Source organism: Athene noctua, chromosome 2, assembly GCF_965140245.1.
Source record: "Athene noctua chromosome 2, bAthNoc1.hap1.1, whole genome shotgun sequence".
NCBI classification, from domain to species: Eukaryota; Metazoa; Chordata; class Aves; order Strigiformes; family Strigidae; genus Athene; species Athene noctua.
In genome coordinates, this window is record NC_134038.1 from 54,615,466 (window position 1) to 54,627,849 (window position 12,384).

Genomic DNA, 12,384 nt, shown 5'->3' on the forward strand with positions numbered 1-12,384 from the left:
CAGCTGCATATTTAACTTGTGTAAGCAAACTCATCACAATTTTTATTACTCAAAGATAAACCTCTGTAGTTTCTAGTTATTAATGATTGTTTCCTTACTTCTCAGTAGAAATAAAACTTTTGATACAATACTTTATATCTCAGCACCTCTCTATCTGCAGTTTTTGATATTTTATCTACCTGTATACTATAAACCCATTTTCCCTTATGTCTGCACAGATCATGATTATTCAGAGTTGTCACTATGTCACTATTTTTCATTGTTGTCACTATGGCACTCAAATCTAAGGAGTGTCTGGAAGTAATTTCAGTATTCAGCTCATCCCAAAGCATTATGGATATTCCCTGGACTTCCAGCTTGCCACAGGATGTAAAAATGCATTTGGCTCTTTACATCTCATCAGGTCTCTCTTGTTGCCTACATACTGTTGCTTAAAACAGTATCTTTTATTCTGATGTTTGGTTTTCCCATAAGTAGAGAAGGAAGTAGAATATATGAAATGTCTTTTCATTTGAATTTTCCTGTTTTATCTAATAGACAAGACAATTCACCTGTCTTTCTCCTTGTCATTTAAGTTTCTTTTCTCCAATTCATAGGCTTTGTATATCCAATCAGGGAATTACCATTCAAGCTATAATAAAAAGTCTTGTCTAAATTTTTCTTTAAAACCCCCCAAGCAAGTTATGATCTGTTTTCAATTAGCACCCAAAAGCTGTTTTTTCTTTATATTTGATTATACTACCTTTGCCTCATCTACGCTTTTGTGCCTTCTCAGCGTACTTTACCTGAGGCAATACTTCTAATTTTTCTCATTACAGCTGTTACCTTCACAGCAGCAATATTAATAAAATACCTTACACTTCCTCTTGTACTGCATCAAAGATCATCATATCTTTTAACTGGTAATTTGTTCTCTATGTCTTGTGTCCTTTTTCCCTAAGGAACAGTATTTTGAAGAGCCTGAGACTGCTGCATAATTAGATTATACAAAGCATCCGCTACCCTATCTCTCAATAAGACAGGAAGACTTTAAGATTAAATTTCTTTCATACATTCTCCCTGTAGAGGATTAATTATATTTCTTTTGTTTGGTCTCATTAAAGTTCAATTTCTTCTGCGTTCCTAACACATTTCATACGGATTCTCCTTATCTACTTTTTCAAAGCCTAGTCATCTTCTCCATTCTGATAAACATGTCTTGATGTAATGGCATATTTAAGTTCCATCTGCACCTCCCTTGAACAAAATTCACAATAGAGTAACTTATGTTGATGATATATTCCTTATGAAAATAAATGGACCTCACTCTGTTCTTTCTAATAAATATATCACTTGTCAAAATACCTTCCTCAATGACATAATGTTTTCTTTTGTATTCCTTTGTTAAGAGATTTCTTATGCTCCTATCTTGCATCTTTTTGCACCAAGCAAAAAGACCCCTTTACAGATGGGCAATAAACTGATAGGAGGCGTCACAGAAGCTGGTGTTTCTTCTGAGAACCATTTATCTCCTCATGGGAGTAATCAGTTTCTGTCATTTTGTCCATTCAGATTATTCTAAAACGAACGGTATTTTTTAAATGTAGTTCTAACAGTGTTAATAGTCACATTCATGCTGCTGTGTCCCCCAGTATTTCCCTCAGCTTTACATTTTTATGAGCAGTCAATATCCCAACAAACCAGTGTACTTACAACAAAAATCACTCCCTTCTGCATTCTCCAATATGACTCTCTATATTGAAAGAAGTCATTACACCTCCTCCCAATACTCAGTGAAAAAAGTCTCTATGTCACCCTTCAAGTGGTCATGCCTTTGCTTTTTGTGAGTAAGCAGAGGCTTGCTATATTAGAAGTGTGTGTGTCTGTATGTATCTACAAATACCCTCTCCAAAATCTTAAATACCCTATCCAAAACTGGGTGGCTCAACTAAATAGGTGGACTCTACAAAATGTCATAAGAAGCATCAAATTTACTAATGGAACGAAGTCACATTTACTTTTTAATAATTAAAAGAGGAAACTACCAATACTCAGGTGAATTTCCAGTAAAACTACATGCAAAAAATGGTATATGAGATTGTTTTTGGAAAGCATCTGTCATGATGTGTGTGAATGTATTTTGACATTTCCTACTTTCTGCAGAGGTGTCTGCACAGCCTTAATAATGTTCTTACTGCATTGTTCTTAACTTCCTTGACCCTTTGAAAAGACACATGCCCAAATCCAGATGCATAAACCAGTCAAAGTTCAGCAAAGCTGTAAGGAACTGAACACTGGGACTGCTGGAGATAGTAATTTTACCCAAACCACAGGGAATTAAGGAGATAGATTTTTTTTGTGTGTGTGTATGAAAATGCATAGTATTGATATAAAGATTTGTAAGTGATAAGTAAATGTGAAATGTATTACTGCAAAAAAACAAATTCCCAAGCTAAAAATCCAACGTTTACTTGGGAAAATCACATTATATCACCATTTCAATGAAGTCTTAGATTTTTACAGAAGGCCAAACTGAGGCAAATGTAGCTCAACTGACCTAATTTGTTTACATTGTCAGAAAACACATTAGTTCCAAGTCCTATTCTGCAGTGAAAATGCACCACTTTTTCCTAACGTATATGTGCCTTAGAAATATATACTTGTAATGTCTAACTACATACATGTACGCTACATATATAACATACAGACTCATATATACATATATATTATGTACAATACATCATCATGGATAGAGTTTTGTGGCTATGGAAAAGCTGCAGCAGCATGGATATTTTCTTCTCTTATAGCAAGTTTACTAAAATACAAAGCAATTGTTACTGCTGGATAATTAGATAACACTCTAATTGTAAGAAATTATTTTTTTAAAGTGAGGTATCCATTGAAATATTTTATGTAAAGGAAAAACAATGAATAAAGATCAATCTGGGGTATTCCAGAGATGTAAAATATTTCATTCAATATCTTAAAATTATACTCCACTTAGGGATATTTAAAAGCTAAGTATGGTATAAATACTGCTATTCCCATAACCAGTTATGTAAGTAATTTATTAATTTAACATTGTAACTGAATTCCTTGTTACTGAACTGTAAACAGTTGAACATAGCATAGTTCTATGAGTTTAAAAATAATAAGCAGCATGACCATCACTTTAAAAAGAAATATAAATTAAAAATACTCTCCCTGTTCTTACTGTATGTGTGTTTAAGTCTGTCATGTGGCAATAAAGAAACAGGATATAGAACTGTTGGTTTTAATTTGTCTCATTATGAATAGCTGTGTGAAATACCCATACTTTAGACATTTCACTGCTATTCAATTTGCGTTCAAGAGGCTAGAGTTGCTAGAGTTTGGCTTATCTTCAGCATGTCTACCAGATCAATAAGGTCCTGGTTTTTTGCAGCTCTTGGTGGAAAAAAAAAAAAAAAAAAAAAGCGCAAGCTCTGGAAACTGTGGAAAAGGAAGTTCTTTCCCTACCAGAGCTTCTACAGGCCATTTCAATGTTGCTTTCAAGATGCTGCAACCAATCCTCCATGCTGTCTTCTGTACTTAATTTTTGGCTCTGATCTCTCTTTTTCATTACACTCCCCCAGGTCAGATTAATCCTTTCCTCTCATACTCTCTACACTTGCTCCATAGCAATGGCACATCTAGCCCTATGGGCCTCTACTCAACATTTAAGTTTATATGCTACTTTTTTATGTTAATGTCAGACTCATGAAAATCGTTCACCACAATGTTCAAAGACATCTGATATTAATGCCATCTGCAGACCTAGGTAAGTACAAAGATGGGTTATCATATATATAATATTCTAAGCCAAAATAGAAAGCTATCAGGCTGCCTTTATTTCCATTAAAGCAGTTCAGAATTTGCAATCATTTGGCTTCCTCACTTTTACAAGTAAATCTAGAGAAAAATGAATAAAAGTGATGCAGAGACAGATCAAGGAGAATGATCAGAGAGTAAGAAGAAAGGACTCACCTCCTTCAGTCAGTTTTCCATTTTATTTTGTTTCAATAGTTAGAGGGAAGAGATTTTTCGCACACTCCTTAATTCAGATTCCAGCTCCAATATTTGATGCTTGACTGTTCTGAAACACAAAGTGTAGCAGTGAAAACTATTAGCCTGAAACAAGATAAAATTATTAACATGCAAGCAGCTACACAGCAATATATGAACAGTCCATAGCCAAATTTTCACATGGTACCACACTCTCCTCCTTGCAAGTAAAAAGCACAAAAAAAGAGAATATTTAGATTGTATAATGCTGCATTTGTGGTGTTATCTCCCATGTTTTATTCTCCCTGCACAATGCATGAAGAGTTTGTTGGTTCTGTTACAGAGATATAAAGACTAGTTACATGTGATTGCCTCAGTATATCTACTGACTCTCCACAAGCTCACCTACCCCCCAGCCTCAACCTTCTGCAACCTCTTCTCACACTACATAAGCACAATGAAGTCCTGCTGCCCCTGTCTAGAAAATCAGAGGAGAACAGTGAGAAAACTTGACCAACCACCCAGCTGTATACACAGCACATCCCTACCAGGATTCAATGGGTGGCGGACAAAACTGCAATGGCAAATCACTGCACATTTAAATATATCAATTTTTAAAATAATATAAACTGCAAATACTTCTTTCCAAGCCATTTTCTTTCTCTGGTATGGAAAATGATAGATATGTTTTTCCCTTCTTAGTTCTCCAGTACTACTTACTGTGAGTAACAGAAATAAATGATTTTCCTCTGTGCTCTATATTTGAGCTCTATGAGTCATCTCACTATTTCAAGTTTTGTTTCCCATCACTTAAAGGTCTAGCCTATTTTATTCTTTTTTTTTTTTTTCTTTTTACGTGAACAACTCATAAGTACAAGCCACAATAAGCGCAGACATTTTTTCTTGTAAAGGCAGTTAACAGCTCCAATCAAACTTTACTGAGAAGCATAGTAAGAGAAAAAATATATGGCAAAGTGTGCTTTGATACTAGCCTCAGACTATACTGAAGTACGATCAGTACAGCAACATTTTTTAAGTGCCGAAAACTCCTGTTATTTTACTCTCTTGATGTTTATTCAAAGAAACACCTTTACACAGACCAGTTAACTATTGAGCACTAGTTGTCACAAAAAGCAAAACCTTTCAGAGTAAAGACAACTTGCGTGCATGCATTACAAACCATTATTTATAAAGCCAGAAGAGACTAACAAGGTCAGAGCCTGATGTCCCACTTCCCATAAGCTAGAAAATTGTCTGAAATAAACTCCTTCGGAAATGGCACGCACATCTTACTCAAGCATCAAGCTTTGGATTGAGCTTAGTGGTCAATGAGTGGTTCTTCCAAAGAACCACTAAGAGGACAAGAACAGCCTCTATACACAAGACAAGTTTATTTCTAGGAATTCCTTAACCTCAAAGGCAGTCAAATTGATAAAGGCTGCAGCCTGCCTTTTGTTACTATCTTTTTAATTACTATGAGACCCCTTTCCAAGAGGAACTAAATTCTGACACCGGTTCAGAGTGTCTGAAATTAATGCCAGAATAGAAACACATTCTGCTAGTACTCCAATGGCAGCACTTTGTGTACAGCTGTCACTGAGAGTCTGCCTCTCCCCTGAGGTATATATCCAACCATCTTTAGTGTATTTCTTCCTAAGTCTAAAACTAATTTTCCTATTCTTTCTGTACAGTTGGTCTTTAAATAATTTTGCTTCCTTGGTTGTGCAGGTTTTTGTGTCAGAAGGGGGAGAAAAATATGTTTAAAGCAGGAAAATGTGATGGTAAACCCATCAGATTGGCAGTGGGATCAAGAGAGAGGTACAGAACCATATATTACTTTTAAATAATTTCAGAAAGGCATAGATTTCCAGTTGACAGGATCTCTTTTGAGAGTGCCTTTAATGTGATTACAATATTAACTACATCATAACCATTTCAGATTTTCTATAAGAGTATAAAATTGACAGAGTATATTTAATTGTAACAAGTAAACTGGATTGATTTTTCCATATAAGATCTCCTCAGGGAGCTTTCAAAGATAAATCTCTAAAGGATCAAACTGGGCAGGTCTTTATGCAGAGCCTTCAGTTGTAAGGACTTCTCTGAACCCACTGAAACTCCCATGCTTGAAAATCTGCTTGAAAACCTTGCTGAAGCTGGGGTCAGGTGGGTTTCTCTTAGCTGATAGAATTCACTTGGATAAGAAAAAATGTTGATTTTTAGACTGATATATTTACAACACTTTGAATGATGTTTAACTGAAGTACAGAAGTACAAACTGTAGGGTACTTGATCCCTTTTGATTAGTTTTAGGTTGCTTTTTCATGAAATAAGAGGACATTATGAATTGACTTTTTACTCAACAGACTGATCTGAAACTGCTTCATAGCCTGCATTTGCCACCATAGCAGGAATCATACTTATCTTAATCCCCCCAGGTTCTGGCTCAGTTTTAGCACACAACAGTGACTTAAATTACCCGGGTTTTATATGGCACATGATTTACAAAAATCAGAGTCTCCAGAAACAGCTTCTAGGTGTCAAATAGTAACTTAACCTCCACTATGTGGTTCTAGCTAGATTTATTCAGAAAGACACCTGGAAGAGGTGCAATGAAGAACAGGAACAAATAATAACCTGGAACAGGTGCTCAGGGAGGCTGTGACATCTTCATCTGGGAGAATGAACACTCAGTTGAACAAGATATTAAGGAACTTGATGCAAGTCTGACATTAGCCCTGCTTGAGCAAGGGCTTCTACTAGATGACCACCTACAATTCTTTTAATGTAAATTATTCTGCCATTCTGTAATTCTATGAAATAAACTCTAATCATATCTGTACCAATCCTGTGTAGAACACAAAATTCACAGTGTGACCGTTACCATTAAACTAAATTTCAGCGCAAAAAAGAAGGGCAGGTCTTCAAGTGGTTTGTTACATAGTAAGCTACTTGATTTTTCTTCTATATGATGCATCTTTACATTCCTAGGATTCTGCTATCATGTGCCATTTTTAGTTAACAAAGATATATTGTAAAGGGGATGGATCAAATTTTTACACGATTTTTTTCTTTCCCATGTTTTTTTCCCCACTTCTCATATTTCCATAATTCCTAGTGAAAGTGCATGACTATCCATTTTTCTGTAAGCAATATCAGGATACCAACCTCCTTTAACAGCCCAAATCTGTTCCATTACAAGTATGTACTTAGATGGGCTTTATATATAGTGCACCCTTCCAATGAAGGTACCTACGGTGACAAATGGCAGATAACCTCAGATGTTCAGAAAAGGCCTCTTTCAGAATATGATTTAGTGCCTATCAAGCCACTAGTATCAATAATTTTTTACTTTTTAAGCATAGGTAGGAACCTCATATATTTGCTACCCAAATTATAGCAAAATAGCAATAATTACAGAAGTGAGGACTACCTAGTAACCACTGGCAAATGAACTTCTAAAAATTTAATTAGAACCATGTCAGTGTAGTAGTAATGGGAATACGATAAAGCTTAGCAATGAGCACAAAACAACCTTCTTCCTATAAAGCCAAGATTGCAATATTACACACACTTATTCCACCTCATTTGTAAAATTAACAGTCTCTCTCAGACAATTAAAAATCATGCTGAGTACTGAGCCACAGTAAATTACAAATATAATTAAGTAAATAATAAGAAAGCCCAAGTCCCTACTCAAATACGCTGCCAGTTCAGCTAATCCAAGCACAGCAAATATTAATGCAATACTTCAATGTCTACAGCTCAGTTCCTGATCTACAGTAATAATAACACATTAAGATTTTGTCTGTAGTCAGAGCAAACCGCTTATTTTCCCCTAGACAACTGAAGCACCAAGTTACCAATAATAAGCTGCTCGTATCTTCCATCATCCTGCTGGGGAAGGCAGGCAGAGAAGACGAACACTTTTAGTCTGATTGTATTTGCCGCCAATTAGATGGACGTAGTCTTTTGACTATACTCTGAACTGAAAAGAAGCCAACCTGAAGCTATTTAATGATAAAGGATTAAAATCAGTGCTGATTAAAGGGCTCTGCAAAGTGTGAGTTTTAATTATGCTACTTTAGGAAGTCACTAGACAATCACTAGATTTCACATTCCCTTGTTTCTGCGTCCAGAAAGGAAACAATTCATACCTTGAGAAAACCTTCTGATTTCAGTAGCTAGCACAGCAATGGGAAAAAGTTTACAATTCTGAATCACTGATAACTTCAGATAAGTACCATGCAAGAAAGGAAACGTCTAAAATTATGCTGACATCACATGTCACTTGCCAATAATGCACACTTAGTGCTGATATGCACTGGTATCTGTTTACAAGCTCACAGAGAAAGGATTAAATACTATTTAATTCATTCAAACTTAGGTATGTATTTATACCACTATATAGCACCGTGTGAATGACAGACATTTCACTGTCTCACAGTAGTTGTATTATTCTCAGCCCAACCTCATAAATATTAATTACTTTTGAAACTGAGTTATAAGTCTGCACATGACATAAAGGAAAAATCCCAAGCATAGGCTTTCCCTCAGCACCAATCCACAGGAGGAATACAATATTCTCTAAGAAATGTTCCTGCCTCAGCACCAGTGGGAAGTTCTGCAGTCTCTTCTAGTTGGAGGTAAATGGCTTTAATTTGCTCTCCATTGTAAGTGAAAGAATCAGTTATATAAAGCCTTAATATTTCCCAACCTATTTTGCAATAAGGAGAGGCTTCCACAGCTCCTCACCCAAGCTCCTCACCTCACTGCCCCACTGCGAGTTTTTTCATGGTATGTGCATGAAGGACTTGAGTCAAAAGCAGGCAGAAAATGAAAACTGAGGCAAATTTTTAAAAAGTCATAAATCCATCATCTTCTGTATCCACCACCACCCTGAGAAGTCTACGTATTTTAAACAGGAATAGTTACAAACTACAAAACTAACAACTGTCCTAAAGGGATGAGAGAAAGCAAAAAATCTGAGTGCAACAAGTGAGAGAGCAAGGAAAGAAAGGCCACATGCAACATCTATGGTCATGCTCTCTCCCAACAGCTGGTGCATTACTCCTGTTGATAACTCCTCGCCCTGCCTCGCTCGTGTCTGGTAGACACAAGTACTTCCAGCGAGGTGAAACCTTTGCCTCGCACTGACTGAGGCAGAGCCAGGCAGCAAACCCAAACAGCATTCACGGCTGCCTTGCAAAAAGGTCAACGAAATGTGAGTGGTGTCTAGACCTAGCAACTAGGGCATCTGGTATGCATGCAATATCATCCCAGTTTCAACTGTGTTAATGGCATGATCAACAGAATACATAAAACAGTCTCATGAAATTTGTAGAGCACATTAACAGCCAAGCTCAGTCAGTCTGCCACTTGCTCCTAAGGAACAAAACAAGAAAGAAAAAATTTAGCCCACAATTATTTTATATAAAATAATTTCAGTATGAAGCACTGTATAGAGACTGACCAGTCCATCTCCCCTTACCATTTGATATGTATATCTATAGAAATGTATTTATTCACACCACATATGTGGTGGAAGTCTCTACGTCATACCTGCAGAGTCAAGTTAAATGTTATAAAAAACAACTACGATTTTTTTCTTTCACATACTGTTGCACATCTTATGCAATTTCTGCCTAAAATATCTGTACATCACAGAAGTGCTTCTAACACAACCTTTCCAATTTTTAAAAACTGGTGTACCTCAAATGACATTTCCACAAATGTCTAATTCTCCTTCCCAAGTTACACTGGTCTCCACATTCCTCATCAAGCTTTTACATTGCATCAGTTCACTCTCACTTCTGGGAACATGTATAGAAGTAATATGTCAGTAGCACTGCAAGAATTATTGTGGTTTTAAACTACTATAAGTTTTCATCCCTCTCTTCCTCAAAACAGTGTCACAGGCAGTAACAAATAGGAAACAAAACCCAAGGTGTACTGTTTTTCACACTATACAGTGGAAAGTAGACAGCTTCACAGTACATCTAGAATCTGCATGTGAATTCTAAATATGTTCAACTCATGTTTGTATTGTATGAAGTTCTACTCCTGCAATCATTGAAATTCCCTTTGCTTTGAAATGCCAAAAATCTGTTTTCAGCCTAAATAGCAATCATGAGGCATTTGTTAAGTTTTTGATACAGAACACGTTAAAAAACTGCATCCAGCTGTTGCAGTGAGAATTTTTTGATTACACAGTTGGTTGAAAATACGCTGTATAATAAAGAAGTCTACTTGTGCAGCACAATCCTGAATCTGTGAACAGGGGGATACTTTGATTATCTAGTCACAATTTTCATAAAGGTTACATTTCTCCTAACACAAATCAATGGAACAGACCATCTTTCAAAATATTTAAGAGCGCAGTTATTTCTCTTTAACATTTCCTGGTGAAAGAATGCCCTATTTCTTTTCTTTCACCGGGTCCATGACATTCCACACTTGCTCTGGAGACAAAGCAAAACATCACTGTGAATATATGACAGAGACTATCCCTGCAGATTGTCATGGTTAAAACATCTGGCTAGGTAATGGTTTTTCCATACAGTGGGCAATTTTTTGATTGTTCAGTCATCATCCACTGGTTGTACCTAAACTCAAGCCTTCAAACCTGCCAAACAGGGCTCTGGATACTACACTGGATGTGGAAAAACAGCTGTTAACAGAAAATGCATTTTCTTTCCATCACGCTACTCTGGGTGGTAAAATGAAGAAGGTTTACTCTTGCGTGAATTCCCACCAAACTAAGCCATCTTAGGTAAAGGCCCAGCAGAGTTCATGTGTTAACTCCTGCATGATTAAACATTGCTTTTGTTAGTAGAGAATTGTGGGGTTTTTTAAAAAAACAGGGTAAAGCATGTATTTTTCCACATCAACAAGTCGAGAACAAAAGACATAGGCAAGTTCAAACTACCTTGTCAGTAGAGTTGATTCATAAGTCTATGAAACAACCTCATATGTCACTATCATAAATCAAGGCAAGTGGTCATATGTAAGTTCCTGGTGTACACAGAAGCAAATGAAAAATTACAGTATACGTATTAGCTTATCTTTATTAATTATGCTACTTTTTTTTTAAAAAAAAAAAAACAAAACAACAGACAATACTGTCAGATTGACCCTAAAAAGATTTTTCTCTTTATTTTGTGCTGATAAGCAATACACATGAAGACAATCTTAGGGAGTCATGAAGGTGGTACCTTAGTCACTGGAGTTTGCTGCTGGCCTACCTCTACTCACATCAGCTGCCAATATTGCTGTTGATTTGAACGGGAACATACGCTGAAGTAAAAAGCTTTTGAAAAATCCCACACAGTGTAATCAGGTTTATTATATCTAACTACACAAGCACTGATTTTCAGTTATATTTTACTGTGAGAAAATTGAAGAAATCACCCAATCATGAGAACTTTTTATACATAATTTTGATTATAGACCTCACAGTGTAACAGTATGCAAGATGATTGTACAAGGACAAAGAGAGACTACAGCTCCTGTAACTGCGTGTTGTATTTGCTTAATTAGTTTATTAACTGCTTGATTAGCTAGTTTGTGCAGTACTTAGGAAACATAAAGCAGTAATATGTGTTAATTAATCACATTATTTATGTAACATTCAACTACAGCTGCAAATTGTACACATGTAACAAAAAAATATGAACTGCACAATGGTGAAGAAACAAGACTACATTGCTGGTGAACATCCTTCATCAAAAAAAACAGAACTGGAAAGCAGTTACAGGTAGCAAACAGTAGCCTGGAGCTGCAGAAAGCCTGCTTCACAGCGAGTGACAGAAGCAAGAGATGAGGTGAATGAATGATACTAAAAGCGCTGGCCAACTGCTTATATTAAGAAGAACATATGGTGGAAAAGAAGCAGAACTGCAAGGAAAAACGACAGTTTCATTGAATTGCAAATGAGAGGTAATAATTTCAACATCCACCATGACAGAATACTTCCATGTGTCATTATAAGCTCTGGTGGATGCTGTCTTAGACCAATTCATGAATTGTATCATTTGATGTTGCAGCATTTAGTGAAGTAAGGTTCGAGGTGGAAAGGTGCTCCTGCTAGCAGTTTCTGATGACCTAATGAACCTGCTCTAACTGGAAAAGCAGTTTCTGCTATCAGAATGACTTAAGAGCTGAGTGATAAAGGGGAGACAGCACTTATCACTTCTTCCAAATCCAAAATCATGCATAAATGGATGAAGCAAATGGAACAGAGTACCTATGATGGTAAAAAAGCAGGAGAAAGGGTCTAGTGATATGAAACACACAGAAGAGAGATGGATATCTGCTGCTCTAAGAATAAAGTTAATTTGAGTTCTACAAAAACACTTGAAAAGGATGAGAAGAAGAAACTTC

At 36.2% G+C, this 12,384-nt stretch overlaps 1 protein-coding gene across 2 annotated transcripts in view; it reads right to left on the reverse strand.

Annotated features, from left to right (window-relative positions):
- Positions 1-12,384, reverse strand: part of DLGAP1 (DLG associated protein 1) — a 422,469-nt gene that overhangs the window by 258,813 nt on the left and 151,272 nt on the right. For both annotated transcript variants that reach the window (XM_074899140.1, XM_074899141.1), the window contains exon 3: positions 3,985-4,093. The gene's annotated coding sequence lies outside the window, so the exon portion shown is untranslated. The remainder of the gene's footprint in view (positions 1-3,984; positions 4,094-12,384) is intronic.